This window comes from Acipenser ruthenus, chromosome 11 (genome assembly GCF_902713425.1).
Source record: "Acipenser ruthenus chromosome 11, fAciRut3.2 maternal haplotype, whole genome shotgun sequence".
Taxonomy (NCBI): domain Eukaryota; kingdom Metazoa; phylum Chordata; class Actinopteri; order Acipenseriformes; family Acipenseridae; genus Acipenser; species Acipenser ruthenus.
In genome coordinates, this window is record NC_081199.1 from 19,755,140 (window position 1) to 19,762,708 (window position 7,569).

The following is a 7,569-nucleotide window of genomic DNA, read 5'->3' on the forward strand; positions in this document are numbered from 1 at the left end:
CTCTTGTGCATTTAGGCCAAGTGTAGAGTATTGGAGTGTTACAGCTTTAAGCAATGTATGCTAGAGAGGTCAAAGGGCAGAAGGCGGGAGCGAGATGAGAAAGGTTTTGTCTGGAGAACGGGGTTTGGTGCATGGCTGGTTTAATAAAAAAACAAGAGTTCACTTATTAAACACGTCTGGCGTGAATACTTTACATTGGCGACGAGGATAAAACTGCTCCGAAGGTTTCCAAAAAAAAAAAAAAAAAAAAAAAAAAAACAGAATGGCGGCATACGGCAAAATTGAAGAATATAAGGCAGAACAAGAGGACTGGATTCAGTATACAGAGAGACTGTCCCAGTATTTCATCGCAAATGAAATTAAAGAAACTGAAAAGCAACGTGCAATCTTGCTTAGTGCATGCGGGGCTAAAACGTATAGCCTTTTGAGAAGTTTAGTGGCTCCACTTAAACCTAGTGAAAAAACATTTGCCGAGCTCGTGGCAGCTCTTACAGAGCATTATAATCCGAAACCATCAGCCATAGTACAGAGATTTAAATTTGATAGCTGTTCTCGCAAGCCCGGCATATCAGTAGCTGGTTTCGTAGCGGAACTCCGCGCACTTTCAGAGTATTGCGAGTCGGAGACACATTGAATGACCGTTTGAGAGACAGACTAGTGTGTGGAATTAACGATGAACGCATACAACGCCGATTACTGTCAGAGTCGACGCTGGATTTCAGAAAGGCACTGGATATTGCGCAAGGGATGGAAATTGCAGCAAAAAATACTTCCGATCTACAGGCTACAACAAGCGGCATTCTACTGTTAAGCACAGGTACGGTCAATGAGATTTCATACGATAAATCCAGAAGACAGACCCGTTACTCAGAGAACCAGCACAAATTGCCATGTTATAGATGTGGGGGTAAGCACTCACCTGATGTCTGTAATTTTAAAGATGCTGAGTGTTACTCCTGTAAAAAGCGTGGCCATGTTGCCAGAGTCTGTCGTAGTAAAAAGAAAGATACACTGAAACAGCCCAGGAAGGAGGAATCGATGCACGTAGTGGAGGAGGAAAGTGAAGTGTATACAATGTTCAATGTAAGAAGCAAGCAGCAGAGGGAAAAGCCAATCACTGTAGAGGTTATTATAAATGACCAAGTAACCACCATGGAGATTGATACTGGAGCTTCAGTATCAATAATTAGTGAATCAACTTACAACAGAAACTGGCCTTTGGACAATAAACCTGAACTTACCACATCTGATGTGGTTCTACGCACCTATACAGGGGAACAAGTTCCAATACTGGGGTCCATCAGTGTTTTGGTTAAATACCAAGGACAAGAGATATATTTACGACTCACTGTAGTTAAAGGGGAAGGCCCCAGTCTGCTGGGTCGGGACTGGTTAAAACAGTTGAAACTAAACTGGACAGAGCTATTTTGGACACAAGCTGCAGGATACCAAACATTGTTGGAGAAGCATAGCGAACTCTTTCAAAGTGGTTTAGGTACACTCAGGGGAACGACAGGAAAAATTCAGGTGGACCCAGCAGCTAGGCCACGTTTTTTCAAACCGAGACCAGTCCCATACGCCATGAAAGACAAAGTGGATCAAGAACTGGACCGATTGATAGCAGAAGGGGTTATTGAACCAGTACAGTTTTCTGAGTGGGCAGCCCCAATAGTACCAATCCTAAAAGCAGATGGCAGTGTACGTATATGTGGGGACTACAAGGTCACAGTTAACCAAGTGGCAAGGATAGATACATACCCCATTCCCAGGATTGAAGATCTTTATGCTACGCTCGCCGGAGGACAGAAATTTACAAAAATTGATTTGAGCAACGCTTACCTGCAAATTCTACTGGACAAAGGATCCAAACCTTATGTGACCATTAACACACATCGGGGACTGTTTTGCTATAACCGCTTGCCTTTTGGAGTGTCAGCAGCACCTGGCATTTTTAAAAGAATAATGGATTCGCTCTTACAGGGCATACAGGGTGTGTGTGTGTACCTTGATGACATTCTCATTACAGGCAGAACTGAACAGGAACATCTTGCAAATTTAGAGGAAGTGTTACACAGGCTCTCACAGTCAGGAATGCGTATAAAAAAAGACAAGTGTGTTTTCCAGGCTCCTGAAGTCATCTATTTGGGACATAAGATAGACGCAGCCGGTCTACATCCCGTGGAAGAGAAAGTGAGAGCCATATCAGAAGCTCCAGCCCCAAAATCTGTTACTGAGCTAAAATCCTTTCTTGGCCTGCTCAACTATTATGGACGTTTCTTGCCAAATCTGTCCACAGTTTTAGCACCATTGCATAAACTGTTGCAGAAACAGGTCCGGTGGCATTGGGGTTTGGAGCAGACAAAGGCGTTTACGCAGGCAAAAGCTCTGCTGCAGTCTTCAGACGTACTGGTGCACTATGATGGTAAGAAAGCCCTGGTGTTATCATGTGACGCTTCGCCTTATGGATTGGGAGCTGTGCTTGCACATAGGATGTTGGATGGTTCGGAGCGGCCCATCAGCTATGCATCACGCTCTTTGGCACCTGCCGAGAAAAAGTATTCTCAACTGGAGAAGGAAGGGCTGGCTGTTATTTTTGGCGTAAAAAGGTTCCATTGCTATCTGCTGGGCAGACATTTTACAATAAATTCAGATCACAAGCCTCTCCAGAGCTTGTTCAATGAAAATAAACCAATACCCCCAATGGCCTCGGCTAGAATTCAGCGCTGGGCTCTAACGTTGGCTGCATATGACTACAGTTTCCGATATAAACCGGGGGAGGACCTTGGCAACGCAGATGCACTGAGCAGACTTCCTTTACCAGAAGGCCCACAAAAAGTGCCAATGCCAACCGAAACAGTTCTTTTATTGGAATGGCTCTCAACGTCCCCGTTAGATGCGAGACAGGTCAGCAAGGCTACCGAAAGAGACCCAGTGTTATCAAGGATACGCAGAATGGTTACAAATGGTTGGGTGGGGTTGCCAAATAGGGAAACCAAGCCTTATTTTAGCAGGAAACAAGAAATAAGCATCATGGAAGGTTGTCTCCTGTGGGGAGCACGTGTCATCATTCCACCTACAATGAGACCGCAAGTTCTAAAATTACTGCATGAGGCACACCCAGGGATAGTGCGCATGAAGTGTTTGGCACGGAGCTATGTGTGGTGGCCGAAAATGGACCAGGAATTAGAAAAGAAGGTCCAGGAATGTACCAGATGCCAAGCAAATCGGCACGCCCCTCCAGAGGCACCGCTACATCCCTGGAAATGGCCACAAAAACCATGGGAAAGAATTCATGTGGATTATGCTGGTCCTGTTAATGGAAAAATGCTCCTGGTGATAGTGGATGCGCATTCCAAGTGGATCGAGGTCCACCCGATGACCTCGTCCACAGCTGAGGCTACTATTGACAGACTCAGAGTCACTTTTGCTGCTTTAGGGCTGCCAGAATCAGTTGTTTCCGACAATGGACCACAGTTTGTGGGAGAACTATTCAGGCAGTTTATGGTCCAAAATGGCATTAAGCACATTAAAACATCCCCTTATCACCCCTCCTCTAACGGTTTAGCAGAGAGGGCAGTTCAGACAATCAAGGAAGGATTAAAGAAAATGGAAAAGGGGAATAACTGATCAGGTTTCTTTTCAAGTACAGGGTGACGCCCCAAGCCACCACAGGTAAATCACCAGCGGAGCTCCTGATGGGACGGAAACTTCGCACCCACCTGGATTTGCTATACCCAGATGAGAGAGCCAGGGTCGAGCAGAAACAGGCGCAACAGAAAGCAAATCATGATATACACGCCAGACAACGGTTCTTTAAGGTGGGGGACAGTGTGTTTGCTCGCAACTTTGGCACAGGGCCGCAGTGGTTGTCAGGCACCATAAGCAAACAGACAGGTCCAGTGTCATACGTTGTGCAATTGCAAAATGGTAGAGCCTGCCGGAGACATGTGGACCATGTCCGTAGGGGTTTTCCTAAAGAACCTGAGACAGATATGCCGCAGCCTGACAGTCCCCAACTAGAAGTAGAGGACACTGTGTCTGACCAGCCCTGTGTGGACCAGGGTGACTCAAGGACAAAGACACAGGATCAGCTTGCAAACTATGAAGAAGAACAGGAGATTCTAGAAGACACTTCTGAGAATCAGGACATTACAGTGGGGGACCAAACAGAAGACACAGCCCCTTTGCGTCGCTCTAGTCGTATCCCGAAGCCTCGGGTACTGATGGACTGGTAAAAGCTAAAACCAGATAGTTACAGGCAGTTACGGAAGAGAGGGCAGAATAATCCCTCATAATTGTCTGGAGGAACAGGGTAGTCCACCCCTGTCCTCATAGTGGGGTCAGGGATTGTTTGTGTTCTTGTTCTACATGTTATTATTAATAATAGTATTTTGTTTAAAAAAAAAAAAAAAAAAAAATATAGGGGTTGACAAATACTTAAAGTGGGAGGAATGTAGAGTATTGGAGTGTTACAGCTTTAAGCAATGTATGCTAGAGAGGTCAAAGGGCAGAAGGCGGGAGCGAGATGAGAAAGGTTTTGTCTGGAGAACGGGGTTTGGTGCATGGCTGGTTTAATAAAAAAACAAGAGTTCACTTATTAAACACGTCTGGCGTGAATACTTTACACCAAGGAACAAAGTTCCTGATAATATTTTCAAAAAGTAGTGCTTAGTAACAAAACAAATCAGCCAAATGCAAAATGTGTCTAATAACAGTTTGATGTATTCATTGTATTCATAAATCACAAACTCTATCATTTTTTATCTATTTTCATAGACATTGTAATGCAAAATAATTTAATACAATTTGTTGCTTGGCATTTTTGTTCTTTGGATTTCTGAGTCACTCAAAATTGTCAAGTAAATGTAACATTCTCTGGCAACTGTGGAGAGGGGTCCACAGTGAGTGAACAGTGATGTGATGTCACTCCCCCAGATGATGGCACAGGACCGGTAGGAGTAACTTTTTCCACAATTACCGGTGGTGCTGAGATGGCTGGTGCTGTAGGCGTCAATGAAGATGTCTGCTTGCCCTTCTGGCTCTTCACACTTTCCAATCAACAGGGCTAAGATCACCATCATCGCTGTTACTATCACTAAAATGTTTCCTGAAAAATCCATATTCAGCCTTTTTTATATTACTATTATTAACTGAAAAAAACACAAAAATGTAAAGGAATCTTAAATGAAGAATTGTGCATGCCATCATGTTTTTTTTTTTTAATTTTATTAACTTTTGGCAAACAAAAACTTACCAATGGACACAGGCAGTGCAGTTCTTGGGAGGCAAAGCACAAAAAGAATTTATTTCACAAACAGGAGAGATAGAAACATTAAATCGTAACAGCTTAAATGATAACTAGAGGAAGGAGATGTGAAAAACAGGGAGTATTAAACAAAACATAAAAACAGTTAAAGATAACAAGATTAAACTTTTTATGTGCTAGAAGTAGTGGTGCAATCGGCAACCTAATTTCTTATTATCGTATATGCATTTATCAACGATAATCGATGCATTGACGTTTTATTTTTCAAAGTAAAGAACAAACTTTTTTTTTTAAAAGAACATCCAATAACTAAAAACACTGTTGTGCATAATAGTTAAACAAAAGGGCACAACTTACATTCAAATTAGAACACTTCCGATTATAAAAAAAGAAATAAAAAATACAAAGGACTTGAATTTAACAACTGAAAAGAATATGCTGCGTCTGCATCCCTTTAACATTGTAATGATAATAAAAAATACTATATTTTAACAGAAGTCATTTCTGTCTGAACTATGGATGTTCATTACTGTTAACATTTTATGTCCAAATCAAAGCAAACATTTTAATTAATTTCACAAATTAAATTAACTACCGTACTAAATTCAGCTTCTTTTTATATAATATTGCCATATAATCCAAACACAACACGCTTTGAAACAAAATATGGCAATCGGTAGATTTAATATTGGCATTCTTTTGAAATTATTACACATAACATAAAAGGTGTGTCACCTTTCAGTGCAAAAAAATGCACTCACCAGTGAAGCAACTCAAGTCATTTTACACAGGGTATATGCAACGCAAATGTAGAGGCCAGAAGTGTGTATCCTAGCAACGTGCTGACGTTGTTTATCTACAGTACTAGCACTAAAAGAAGCACATTGTCGCACACTCAAGAGTTTAATGCAAACCAGCAACAGGAGACTTCAGACTGGGTTCTTCTAATTTGATGCATCGGTTCACCAATATGTAATCAAAACTCAGAATAGTTAAGGATAGATGATCAATAATCGATGCATTGATTAATTGTTGCACCACTAGCTACAAGTGTTACATATTCTAAGTGTAAAAGTTAATAATTATGCTCACTTCCTTATTGTAGACTTTATTGTAAAAATTGACACATGCTGTTTTTAGTCTTAGAGTGGAATCATTAGTTGAGCACCGATGGTAAACAAATTAACTCAATTTGCAATTTTTCTTCTTTTACGTTTTAATAGTGGCAGCATATCCTCTCCAACATCGATTGCAAGTCTGATGTCGTGAAGTGAAGTGACTGCTTGTACTACTGGCGAGCTTTCAAATAGTCATCTGAAATAAACACAATGAAAACAGGGCAAAATTAAGTAGTGGATCCCTGCCCCGTACATTACCGGAGCCCCAGTAAACCCTGGCATCCCATTTCCAGCTTGATTTTTATAATATTGTATATAGGGGTTAGAATCTCCATAGACCCTCATTTTCATATTCTTTTCAATTATATATAAAGAGACTGTTTAACAGGTCTGAAGTGGACCTTCACTATGACCTTCCCAAAACGAAATGGAACAAGACTGTTTTGATCCGTCTTAAGTTGCAAAGTTATAGTGTCAAAACTATTCTTACTGACAGCTACATAATGAGGTCTGTCATAAGTTATTGTTACTATTTCATTGGGGGATTCATTAATAGGAACACATCTTAGAAGGGGACGTAGCATTCCCCCACTGCTTGATGGGTTATTATATCGGTGTATACATACAAAGTGTAAAATCCTGCTCTAATGTCTGCAGGATAAAACCCCCTCTTATACGCTTTCTCAGCGGCGGCTTCATAGAACCCCAAGATCCTTCCTAATTGACCCTCTGTATACAGGTACAATTTGGCATCTCCATGTATATAAACTTTTCTTTCTACAGCTTTGTATAATAACTCTATGTGGATCAATCTATCTCGAAAAGCATTATTCATAGCGTTTATTAATTCCTTTACAGAATCATAATAACCGGCGGCTATTTTAAATACTGTTTTAACATGCGTATCTATATTACGGGTAAAAAATCTATTCTCCGCATCACTTATATTTTCCCACGTATAAGGGTATTGGATCTCTGCTAATCCAACTTCCCATTTTCCTTGTAGATTCACAGGTTTTGCTAACCGTATAGTAAAATCGGCTATAGTGTTCTTTGGAAATATATCCTTTGAGGCGTTACTGGGTAGAGTCACATAAAAGGAGGTTTGATCCATCTTGTCAGTAGCCTCGGTGTAATGAAATCTACAATGATGGAGTCCCCTTAATATTCTGCAGCTGCTTGGCC

At 41.2% G+C, this 7,569-nt stretch overlaps 1 pseudogene; it reads left to right on the plus strand.

Moving 5' to 3' along the window:
• Positions 1–262: 262 nt before the first annotated feature.
• Positions 263–4,313, plus strand: LOC117972243 (uncharacterized protein K02A2.6-like; annotated as a pseudogene).
• Positions 4,314–7,569: the final 3,256 nt, after the last annotated feature.